At 30.7% G+C, this 13,291-nt stretch overlaps 1 protein-coding gene and 1 long non-coding RNA gene across 3 annotated transcripts in view; one reads left to right on the top strand and one right to left on the bottom strand.

Annotated features, from left to right (window-relative positions):
• LOC126738137 (gamma-aminobutyric acid type B receptor subunit 2-like) overlaps positions 1–13,291 on the top strand; it is a 332,160-nt gene that overhangs the window by 314,964 nt on the left and 3,905 nt on the right. The window lies entirely within an intron of this gene.
• On the bottom strand, positions 1,567–2,636 carry LOC126738139 (uncharacterized). Its single transcript, XR_007661231.1, has 2 exons — positions 2,443–2,636; positions 1,567–2,383 (listed from the first exon to the last, which is right to left on the bottom strand). It is a non-coding gene; the product is annotated as an uncharacterized LOC126738139 (long non-coding RNA).

Genomic DNA, 13,291 nt, shown 5'->3' with positions numbered 1-13,291 from the left:
GTACAGTGAAAACATCTTGTCGGACTTGCATTGTCTTATTTATTTAATGTAACACGACGTTTCGGTTGGTAAGTATCTCCAACCGTTTTCAGTAAAAGTGTAAACACTCAGAAACGTCGTGTTACATTGAATAAATAAGACAATGCAAGTCCGACAAGATGTTTTCAAGTTGATTTAAGGTTGTATAATTTAAATTTACTTGCTATACTTTTTTATATTTAAATAAACTGCTACGAAAAAAATAAAGTTGAACAAAACTAATGCAGAATTATACTTTTATAGACTGTGTATCACGTTTAATAATAGGGTTTTATGAAAATTTTTAACTAACGACAAAATTAAAGCAAAATCAGACAATACATGATGGTTTATGAATTTTATCGTGTAAATAATTGGTTTATTATTAATCATGTAAACATTAGCAATTGAAATATTTTTATCGTTTTAATTGTTTATTTTTTACATTATTAGTTTTTTATGCCTATATTATGAAACATGTTAGTATATTAACTCGTTAGTATATTTGAATTATTTAAAGTATTTTTCTTTATATAATTGAGTAAGAAAACTAATACAATATAACTTTCTATTCTCTTTTTATGAAAATTCAATACAAGCGTCGTTTTATGATAATTAATGTCGCAACAAAAAATTCAAAACTGCAAATGTCGATTTAGCAGAAATACTAGAAAAAAGAAGAAAAATATCAAACTTTTAATAAAACGATAAGAACTCGACATTAATTTTTAAAAAGCGAAGCTTTTAGTAAACTTTAAAAAAAATATAGGAATTGCATTGTTTCAGTTTTCCTTAAGTGCTTAAAGAAAAATATTTAAAAAAAAATAAATATACCAAATAATGGGACCTGTGACTTATAATGGCACTTTCATCTCATAATAAGAACTTGACCTCATAATATCTGGAGCGCTGGAAAATTATTTGGATAATGTTAACTTGGAGAGACGGCAACAGATCTATCTCCCAGAGGATAGAGCACCCTCAACTAAATGATGTAAGAATATGACTAATGAATTGTTTAAAGATAAATGGAATACGACACGTAGCCCGATTCGTTGGCCACTTAGGTCACCAGACCTAACCCCTCTCGACTTTTATTTTTGGGGTTACATAAAGAATGAATTGTATAAAAGAAAATACAAAACCTTTGATGAACTTCAAGTATCCTCAGAAATGTGCTCAGAAATGAACAAGATCGTGATGTTTTTGCTCGTTTATTCAATTGCATTGTATTAGTTTACTTGATGTCATTTTTATATTTTAAAGCCAACTTGCAACAAATATTAAAAATTTAGAAAATTTTTAATATTTCTAAAACTTTGTTACTTTTAGGTTTATGCTATTAGTGTAAATTAAATGTTTTATGTTTTAGCTATCTATTATTGATTTATAATACCTTAGAAACTGAATATGTTATGGTAGCAATAATACCTACTATCACACCTATAAGCGGGCATTATGATAATGCCCGGAAATTTATTGCTTATCCAATTTTGTTTCTCTCATACTAAAGAATAAACATCCATTTTATACAAAACATAATGTTCCTTTAAATACTAAAAAATAAACTTTATTTCCAAAATAAAAATTAGAATTTTGAAATGTCCCGGAAAATGTAGCTGATCCCACTATAGAATGGTCGGTGTTTTTTGTGATGGTAGAGGTGGCAGCACTAACGCTATTTTGTATAGTTTGTAAATTGTCCATTAAAGAATTTTGAATAGTCGATACGGAATTAACCTCCGAATTAACTGAATTGGCAATCATTTTGGCTACTTTAATAGCTTCTGCATTATTCAGTTTTAAAAATTTTGCGATCAATGTTGGGACGCTTCTTATGGTATTTTTTCCAACAGGTTGTACTGCGTATCCGTAAAGTGTAAAGCGTAAAGTGTAGAGCGACTCTTTCTATACGTAAGAAAGAATCTTCGCTCCTTTATTCCAGCTGGTCTTAATGCTGCGTAATTTTTTATTAAATTTAAAGCGCCTAAATCTTCTTCAATGATAGTAAAACTTTTTGAAGTTGAAGTTTTAGTTTCTGGTACCTTTATAACCAAGACCGTTCCTCTATCTTCAATATCATCAGTGGTCACTTTGACCAACTCATCTCATCTTAAACCTCCAAAAACACCCATTACCAATATGACTTTGTATACCAAGTAGATATCATCAGGCGCCTTCTTAATAAATTTTATTATTTGTCTTCTTCCAAAACTTTAGACTTCTTCAGGACATATCCTTTCGACTTAACTTTTAAAAAAGATATGAGACGATGGTATTGCGAGATGTCTATATTTTTATAGACCATTAACGACCTTAGGGTAGAATACTTGGTTCAGAGAGAGTTCGGACTTTATTTGTTCGACTAAAAATATTAAAATTTGTTAAACATATGTACCTATTAAAATTAAATTAATAACTTACCAGTTCCTGAAAATATACCATTAGAACGGTTTCGGGTATTTGAACAATTGCGTTGGCATCTTTCCAAATACCAAATATGCCATACTCCCGATCCTACTGTTGCCTTGATTTAACTGGCAAAAGATTTTCGGTCGCTTTTATGGATTTTTCTCTTATATTTTGTGGAATTTCTTCCATTTTAAGCAAATATTTAAACAAAAATTGCCAACTGACTAACTGACAGAAACATCAAAGTCAAACTTAAATAATCACTGCAGTAACCTGTAAAGGTAGACCCTATTTTTTAATTAATATTAAATTTATTTTTGTTCATAAAAATCAATTTTTAGGTAAAACATAAAGCATTGTATGCACCACAGGCATTGTTAGACTCTAATGCCCATCAGAAAGAAACTATTTCCACCTTGATACATAAATAGCTATTATCAAGAAAATCAATATCTTTTGACAAAATCTTACCCGATATAATTATTACACCATAAAGAATTTTGAATTTAGTTGGCCCAATCAAATCTAATTAAAAATAAAATAACAAATAAAAAAAAAACAGATAATTCTGCAATACTGATTTCCAATTTTATTCTTTTCGTGAGAGTTTATTTAAATATCAAAAAATATAATAAATACATTTAAATGCAAACGGATTTTTCTTTAAAAATGGAAAACATGTACAGTAAAGTACAGTGAATATTTAAATATTTCTCAATTATTTATATTTTAATATTTAATGTTCACAATGTGCGAAAAATAAATAATTTTTCAGGAAACTGCAGAATCGTCCATTAATAAATTGGATGGTATTTTCGTTAACAAATAATTATAGGTATCGGAAAAAAATATGTTTTTTTTAACACTTATGTTATTGAAATTATTAATTAATTTTATATTTTTAATAATACAATGTTAGTAGAATTTTAGTTCCTATTTAAAAAGTTCTTTGAAAAATATAAATATTAGAATCATTTTAAAAAATGTAAAAAAAAACTTATTATCAAAAATTAACATGCAAATTAATTAAAAATTATACTATAGTTTTTCCACCAAATTATAATTAAATTAGCTTTTTTATTAAAAAAACATATGCAGTGATTTTTATAATATTTTTGTGCATATATATTTTACCCTTTCAGGTTAATAATACGCAAAAAATAATCCATAATACAGGAAACTGCAGAACCGTTATATCATAAATTGGGTGATGTTATTATTTGTTGACAGATAATTCTAGGTACGGGGAAAAATATATGTTTTTATTATTTGTGTTTATTTAAATTAATAATTAATTTTATATATTTATTAATATAATATTAGTAGCAAAATGTTTTATTTCATTTTTACATGCACTCAAATTTAATTTTAAAGGTTCGCCAGAGAAGTTTTGTTAGTTTATTAAAAATATAAGTTTCAAAAATTTAAAAATTATAATAAACTTGCAATCAGAAACAAACCCTTAATTTTTTACAAAGACTACATAACATATTTGACATGAAAGATGATTTTTATATAGCTGTAAGTATCTAGAAAAAAATATTTGCAAAATTACAATTTTAGAAAAACCTCTTACTTTAACAATATCTTAATAAATATTTTTAACGGTTTTTATTTTTTTAAGAATCTCAAAATGTACGCTAAGTTTTATTTTTATATTTTAAAGTTATCATTACTATGATATCATATGAAACTATTAGTGATTTTTTATTTTGCTTAAATTTTTTTTTAAACTACCTTAAAATTTTAAAAATCGATAAAAGTAGCAAATTTAAGTAGTGAGGGTAAAAAAAACAGAATTTTTCTTTTACAGCGTAGATAATAAAACTAAGATGCTGTACCTTTTTACGCATTTCTTCGATAAACCAACAAAAACTTATGCCTTAAGTCTTTTTCCTTAGAAAGCCCTTTAATTCTATCCATACTATAGTATCCAGGGATTTTTTGTGTATAAATTGAGAAACTAATTAAGTTCCGTTAAAATATTAGAATAGGCTTATCTGATTTCCATTATATCCAGGCGTTTGCTAAACTATTGATGGTGTCCCCTAGAAATCTATAAACTTCTTAAGAAGCTTTATAGATTTCCCAAGGGTATAAAAGGAAACCTTAAACCTACTTATTTGCTTTATCTGATAGGATCGTCTGGTGGAATTGCTTAACATTAATTAGCAAATTACGCACTTTTGTTTTTACTTTGATTAGTTTTATTTTATGCAATTTTGTTTGAAATTGATAATGTTTTAACTCTTTTTTCTTATTATTTATGAGTTTTTAATATTTTGCATTGGCATTGATTTACCATTTGCATAGGATTATCCGATACGCTGAGTTTTTAGGCAACATGAAACTTTATTATTTTGCGTTTTTTATTTCATTTTTAGTTGGTAGTTGGATTATAGATTTACAGTTTTTATGAAAAGGAAAAACGATGTTTAATTGCAAAGTTTCATTTTTCAATTTTTTTTTTGTATTGCCCATAAAGTTTAGGGGTAATTTACTCTTTTGTTAATATTTTATGGCAGAGAGTTGTTTGACAAAAAATATGAAAATAATGATTTTAGCTTTTTTTATAGATTTTTTCGGTAAGTGGAGTATTTTCTGAAGGATTGGTAGTATATCTTGGAAATAAATGCTCCTCAAATATGTGTGCATTGTATATAGGAATACTACAAGAAAAAAAATCTAAAAATTCAAGACTATACTAAAGTCAATAGGAGCAACTCAGCCAGCAGACCATTTCTGATTCCTCCAATAATCCATGCACCTCTTCGTAGCCATTTGAAAGGTCATACCAACGATGGTTTTGAATATGATGGATTGTACAGAGATATCAGAGAACAACAGATTATCGTTCAATTAATCAGTTGTTGTTCTTTCTCAAGAAATATCCACTTTTATCAGTCATATCTATTCTTTCCATATTATCATATCAGACATAATCAGTAAGTTATCTTCTCTTACCAAAAGACCCAAGACCAGATCGAACACATACTTTTTTTAGAAGATTGCAGGTTATGCCGTTGAATCACATTTTAAATCTCTCTCTTCAAACAAGGATGTTTACAGATTTTCGAAATAAAAGATTTATTAATTAAACTTATCCTTTAATCAGATGATAGAGCATCTATTAATAATTATCATCCCACTCTACAGTATTATTACTACTTATACAGGGTCCGGCAAGATGATCTCCCACATTTTGATTTTTAATAAAAACGCCAATGTAAATGCTATTTATATTTTATTTTTATTACCTAATAATATATGGTATGCCATTTTGTTTTTATTAAGTTTTGAAAATTACAGAGTCCAAGTGGCGACCATTTCTTTCGACACACATTCGAAGCTGATTTCTGAAAGTTTTCATTACTCGAGCAGTAATTTGAGGCGATATTCCTGTAATCTCTTGGCGTATTGCTGCTTTCAACTCGTCAATGGTTCTGGGATGATGTTGAAAAACCTTCTCTTTCCGGTAGCCCCAAAGGAAAAAGTCGCATGGGACAAGATCGGGTGAACGCGCAGGCCACCCAACGTCTCCACGTAACGAGATTACGCGTCCTAGAAACATTTCCCTTAACAGGTCCATTGTCCTTCTTGTCGTATGAGCTGTAGCCCCATCCTGTTGAAACCACACATCCGGATGTTCAAGTTCCCTAAGTTTTGGTTGCAAAAAATTACGTAGCATGTCGACATATCGATCAGCAGTTACGGTAACCGTTACCCCTCCTTCTTCAAAAAAATAGGGACCCCAAACACCAAAAGAACCAACAGCACACCAAACGGTAACACGTTGGCTGTGAAGTGGCCTTTCATGGAGCTGCCGCGGATTTTCTAGTGCCCAGTAGCGAAAATTCTGCTTGTTCACACAGCCAGACAAACGGAAATGAGCCTCGTCACTCGTTATTAAAAGCGCATTTTGTGGGACGTTTCGAAGAATATCATTGGAACATTCTCGGCGATTTTCCCAGTCCTGTTCAGTAAGTTCTTGCACGATCATCATTTTGTTTCGGTGAAACTTGAGATCGGTGTGCAAAATTCTTCTCACAGAACGATCTGACAAACGCAAAGCAGAGGCATGTTTAACAGCTGAACGTCTAGGAGATCGTTCAACTGCTTCTCTTACAGCTGCAATGCTTTCAGGTGTCCAAACACTTTTGGGTCTACCAGTTGATTTTCTTTTTAAGGCTGAACTTGTAGCTCTAAAATTTGAAACCCACAACATTATTGTTTTGCGATTTGGAACTGGATCAATTCTTCCAAGCGCGAAGTGAGTACGAAAATTTGTTTGTGTCGTAATCACAGATTCGTTACTTTTGAAAAATGTTTCGACAACGAAGGCACGATGCTCGCCCGTCCAGTCCATGGCCACAACAGAAATGGCAAGGCGCGCGCAGCCAACCGACTACGCTAAGCTGGCTCCATCTTTAGTGATTTGGGCTCAGTGGCGGTGCAAAATGTGGGAGATCATTTTGCCGGACCCTGTAGTTCCCGGTAGGAATGCATACTCAGTGCAATTTTTGAAAATTTGGTCTATTCCAATCCCACTGTTGGATCCATTATTGTTGCAGCAATAAATTGGATTTAGACCTTATAAATCCTAAAAGGGTTATTACAATTTACAAACAGAGAGATTAAATACTGACTTAGATAATTTATACATATGAGTAGCAACCATAATCTTAATTTAAATTAAATACTGCCAAATCTAAAATTTTAATTTTATCATCTTAAGCAAACCTCTCGCCAGAAAATACGCTGCATATTATTTATATATGTTTTACTTCACATGTCAAAATCATACAAACGACTGTTACTATAACAAACATATTTTAAAACAATGCCTCTGTCCTACCTATGCATAGGACTGAGGCCTTTAACCGTTTTTTTTAATAAGCTAAAGAAATGGAAAGTATCATCTTTGTGTGCGTTTTCCAAACAATTCAAAAGAAAAATACCAGCAACTGGAATAAATTCCATAATAAATAATTGAGGTTATTCTCGAAAAAACGCTCTGTTAGCTATGTTTAATTGCCCATTTTCTTTAAAAAAAAATAGATTTGGTCATGTAGCAGTGGCCAAACACTGTATATTATTCAATTTTTGGATTCTTCAGAATATTCTCGACCTATACCGGTTTTCAACTGTTTCGGAGATGTTAAGTGTCTACCGATTTTTTGCAAAAATTCATTACAACAGATTCAATATTTATTTCCCATTTCAGTTTTGACAATAAGAAAGTGAACATAAATCATTTTAACATACCTTCTTTCTGATATGAGAATTCAGATCAGATCAGAATAAGATGAAAATAATTATCTGTCAGGAATAGTTATCAGTGTCATGATTGCTTGAATTTTGTTAACTGCTTACCATAAGAATGGTTCATTCAACAGGACACCACAAAATAATAGTTCTACAGATAGTTAGTTGGTTCTGGAGATAACACAGGGACCCAAATGCAAATTGTTCACTTACTCTGAACTTATTGTTCACTTCACGTTTGTCTTTAGCTAAGCGCGAGGTTGGAAAAGTAAGCCATATTAAAAAAGCAGCTGCGAAGACAATAAGTGATAATATTAAGCTTGAGTTTGAAGAAAATTTACATACTTCTGGTCGAAAAGCAGTGCCAATATTTGATGCTAGGCATTCATCGATTATTCAAACATAGAAATAAAATAAAATGCATCTCTATAAATTAATAGCAACGCAATAACCCATGGAAGATAATTTTGATAGGAGCACGGATTTTTGTGAACAAATGGTTGCAAATCTAGATAGATTAGCAAAGTTAGGTGGCAATGCTAGTTAGTTAGATTAGACAATAAGATCCAATTAAAGCAAATTCTATTTTCTGGTGAGTGCATCCTTACACGTCATGCTAATCGGCTATTGCCGCTATTGGTCTAAAGAAAATCCTCACTGGATAACACCAACACAAGCTGAAACCCTAAAAAAGTCAAAGTTTGGGCAGGAGTTGTTGGAGATTATATCATAGGTCTCTTGTTCCTCGATAAAAATTTGATTGGTGATTATTTTGGAGCAGTGCTAAATAATTATGTCGTGCCAAGTTTGACAAACTTATATATTGATCCCGTAAACGCACAAGTTTCAGTTAATATCAAATGATTTTAGCGAAATGGAGCACCACGCCATTACCAAATCAATGTCTGGCAGTACCTCCATCGAATATTTCCAAATTGATGGATAGGGAGATAGGAACCGATGGAATGGCCAGCACAATCCCATGATCTAATATCATCAGACTTTTTTTATGGGGTAAAAAATATTATCTACAAAACAAAACTCATCAACTTAGCTGACTAAAAAACAGTAGTAACAGAGTAGCGCTAGAAGAAATTTACATTTAAAATTAGAATGTTGCCAGCATGTTCATGGCGAGCATATTGAACATATCCTACATTGATATTAATGTATTTTTGCTATTTAGTTAGGAGATTAACAGTATTACTTATTACTTTTTGAGTGCGTTGTAACAAATTTATGTAACCTAATTTTTTTTTTGTTTTTATTATTAATTTTTGCAATAAATAGGAAAACACTTAATATCTCCGAAGCAGTTCAAAATTGGTATAGGATATTTTACATAAAATATGTGTAGAACTTTCTGAAGAATCCAGAAATTGAGGTTCGCATTTAAAATAAAAAAGTTGATATTGACTACTGTTGCATGACATATTTCTGTATAACCTGTATAATTTTTTATAATTGAAAAAAATAGGCAAGTAATATAATACGAATCGACGTGTCCAAGTGCTTTTTGGAAAATTTCCATATTTATTTATTATGGAATTTATTTTATTTGGCTGATACACACTGCACATACATTATTAGTATGGCTTCAAAAAACAAAAAAAAACACTTTAGCATTCTGAGTTTTACCCAAATAAAGACATACATAATTACTGTTGTTATATCTGTGTTAATATTGTCTTCGTCTTTCTATCTCGTACCTGTCTCATCTTCTGCTGCAGATGGTTTTAAGAATTCGTTTTTGTCTAACCATAATTATACTATAGTTTGTATACATAGTTACAATAGCGAGTACATTATTGGTTTAGTTCTCAGATATTTTCATATAAATTTATCTCTTATTTATAATTTTTAAATTGTACCGGGGCTGTCTTATCTGTACGATACAATGCTGGAACGCACTGGTTGGTTCATAATCAAAGTATAACATTTCTATTTTTCATTGTAAATACCATAAAAATAAAAATGATTGCATAATTTAATATTTGTAAAATAAAACCTATCTGAATTTCAATTTTGGTTTTGAAATATATAATTCCGGAACATTCTTGGTATAACTTTGTATTGTTGGGACAGTTGAGACACTAATTTGTTGTTTTCTTTCCTATTTTTTAAGTTTCTATTTAATAATTTATTCTTAATAATTTTATTTAATTTGCTTCATTTAAGTTATTTCTAAAATTCTCTAAAATATATAGTTTACATACAAAAAAAATCAAGCATGCCTGAAAATGTAGTGTAAAAAAGTTTTAATGTATCGTTGTCAAACTGCGTAACATTTTTAAAATTATATCGAATTTTTAGATTATTAGCAAATATCATCGAAAAGTAACAAAAAAACCTTGTAAAAAAAATTATTTGGCCTAATTATCAAATGAAGAAAAGCCTCGTAAGCATACATGTATTTACCCCAATTGATTAGCAACGTTGCACTGATATGATAGAGACAATCTTTGGTAGAATTCATCCATGGTATGGAATGGAAAATTAATGTGAACAACATAATACGACGTTGCGAACGTGCCTAAAATTTGTAACTACTTTCTTTGTGATTAAGAATGTTTAATATAAAAGAAATAGATCAGTGGCAACTAATGCATGTAACAGTTCTAAACCCTGTGTAACATATTACCTGAAAACGGTCCTTTAGTTTTAGGCATTATTGTAAACGTAGCTTAAGCTGCCGCAAATGACGTCTGCCGAGTCAATGTCTTAAGGTCAGGCGAAACTCTAACTGAAAATTTTAAATGGCGTTAAACATGGTGGCGCTTTTAATTTGAACTCGTACTTTTTAAACCTAGTAAAGTATTTTGTTTATGTTTCTTTTTGTTTTAATTCAATATTTGTATTTAAATACGGTTTTTTATATATGATAAGATTTTTCAAAATAGCGTGTCTAAAATGTCTATGTCTACGTCTATACAGGTTTACAACAAAACTATGGGAAAAAGGAGTATAAGATATGGGGAAAAGAGATCTATTTGTTCAAAATTCGCATTACTTTAGAAGAACATAAATCGAGGAATCCGAACCGAGGTACGGTCAATTCCCTTTGTTGTTTACATTATCATAGTTACATAAATAAAATTTTAGAAATTGATTTGTGCGATATGGGAGAACTAATGCTTAATATTTGGTTCTTCGGGCGAGTTCCCTGACAGTTGCGTTTATCTTAATTTTCTTCCCGCACGCACCGAGGTGCCGATTCCTTGATTATATACCCTTCTTAAGACTTTACTAATAGTTTTATGATAACTCAAAAGATGGCGCTTTGGTGGCGCATTTTAATGTCAAAACTGGCGCGTAAGAGGTAATAAATACCTGGCAACTAAAATTTTAAGATTTTACTTTGGTGCTTCCCCCTACGTTTGTAGTGCAAAAGGTTTTTAATATATATCTTTTAAGTATGAAATATCTTTTCGTCAAAAAACAGAACAAGCCCTAACCAAATGAAGAAGTTTCAATTATTTTGTTTGGCTCATGTAAATATACGAAATCTTAATGTGCGGCGTGAATTAGCACCCCAATTCGTGCTTTTCCTTTCTCACCATTCGGTCTTTTAAACGTTTAATGTAGGTTGAACTTTAGTTAGAAGAAAGAGAAGTAGGAAAAATCTATAGTTCCCTTTTACACTTGTAATTTAGATTTTGTTATTGCAAGATAATACATTTATTTTCCCACCCAACACTAGTTGACCAGACCGGTATAAAAGCGCAGCACATCCGGAAAATATCTTTCATATTTTTACCCTTACATTTAGTCAATGATGACGTTTTAGTATAGTTGTACTAAAACTTCGTGGCTTCTAAAGTTTTGGTCTTGAAGTTTTACTATTAATTATGAAACTAACAGTAATATTTAAAAATTCATTGCAACTTCCGAACCTTTTTCTTAACATGTTGCCTGACTGAATTGGCAACGTTGCGGTTATATAATTAGTGACAATCTTTAGTCGGAATTCATTTATCAGGGAACAGACAGTCGAAAAGACGTTTCTAAAACATCCACCTGTGCACTCGAAGATATACTTTTGAAAAAATATGTACTATGTGGGGAATGAGTTTACGAATGCAAATCTGGAGGGCTCCATTAAATTAGCAATTGCAAAAAAGAATAAAAAATATTTTTCGATTATTTTGATTTATCGTAAAAAAACAATTTTTAGTGTTTAACTCGCGATTGTGACCCCGTTTTGCAATATTTTCTCAAAATTCTTGCAGCATTCGAAAGCCTAATCATTCTAGATTTCAACGCAATAACAAAAAAAATATTGTATTTATACAGAATTTTTCAGATTGTTTAAAAGGAGGCGCGGTACCAAACCTGAGGAGAACATTTCTACATCGAGCAAATTTTTGAACGGTTGAAGATAGATATATGATTAATCGACGAGAAATGTGCCAAATGGAATGGAAAAGTTTTTGGCGAAAAAAAAATCTACTGGTAACGGTTTGCGAAATACGATTTTTTTTGTCAAGCGCTAAAACATCTACTTCGCTGCTCGCCAGAGTCTGGTGCGATGGTGCGACGCGACCCTGCGGCGTATATCGTCTCTGCTATTAAACATACAGACAGAGCTATAATGTAGAATGTTGTGAATATTTTGGCCTTTACCGGCAAGAAAAACTTTTAGTTGATAATTACTAATTTTGATCTAAACACCGGGAAATACAAACAACAGGGATTAAATTGGGTGAATAGAGAAACAAATATATTTATTTAAACTAATAATTTATATCGACACTATTCATTTGTATATTATAATAAAAACAACTATAGGATAACGATAACACAAAAATAAAAAATAAATTTACTTCGGAGTAGTTACGTTATGAACTATATAAGGCTAAAAAAATTAATCAATATATTTGGGTAACTAAACTAACTTAATTTAAATTTAAAGAACACCCACCCTCGCAATAAGAACCTATTATACAATCTAGCCCTGCTTTTAAACCACTACAATTTTTAGTACATTGAAGTTTGCATTCGCAGCACACATTTTCGAATTTTGCATCGGGACGAATACTTATTGTGGTCAATTTTGGAACCAGTATAAATTATAAATTAAAAATTATTTTCTTTTAAATCCCAACCAAAATCAACGGGGTTGGAAATTTCTGGGTTTATTAAAATAGCGCTCTTCCAGACAATCAATTGATACGCAGCTCTTAATATATGCTGATGAAATGCATCCTCGGTAGGTGGCAAATTCCTTATATCTGATTTACAGGTATGAAATAAATGAGCGTGTAATTTATTTAAATCACCTGTAAATAATGGCCTAGCATACAAAATTTTTTAAAAATATCTATCTGCTTTTATTTCTGAGTCGTGTTCGTAACTCAAACATTTTTTTAAAGCGTTGGTTTTGCCTTTTTTAAATATAAAGCTGACTGTATCACAACCAGTTAAAATGTAAATACTCAAAAGTAAACTACCCAAATTCATTTGAGCATTTAAAAACTTATCCATAGATAATTCTTTAAATGCTTGCTTCACTGTCGTCTACGACAATGTGTTTCTTCATTTTGATAATGATCGAATTTGCTAAAAAACTACAGATGATAGCCCTCGTCTTTCTAAA

Source organism: Anthonomus grandis, chromosome 7 (assembly GCF_022605725.1).
Source record: "Anthonomus grandis grandis chromosome 7, icAntGran1.3, whole genome shotgun sequence".
Classification (NCBI taxonomy): Eukaryota; Metazoa; Arthropoda; class Insecta; order Coleoptera; family Curculionidae; genus Anthonomus; species Anthonomus grandis.
This window is presented reverse-complemented; position numbering and strand designations above follow the sequence as displayed.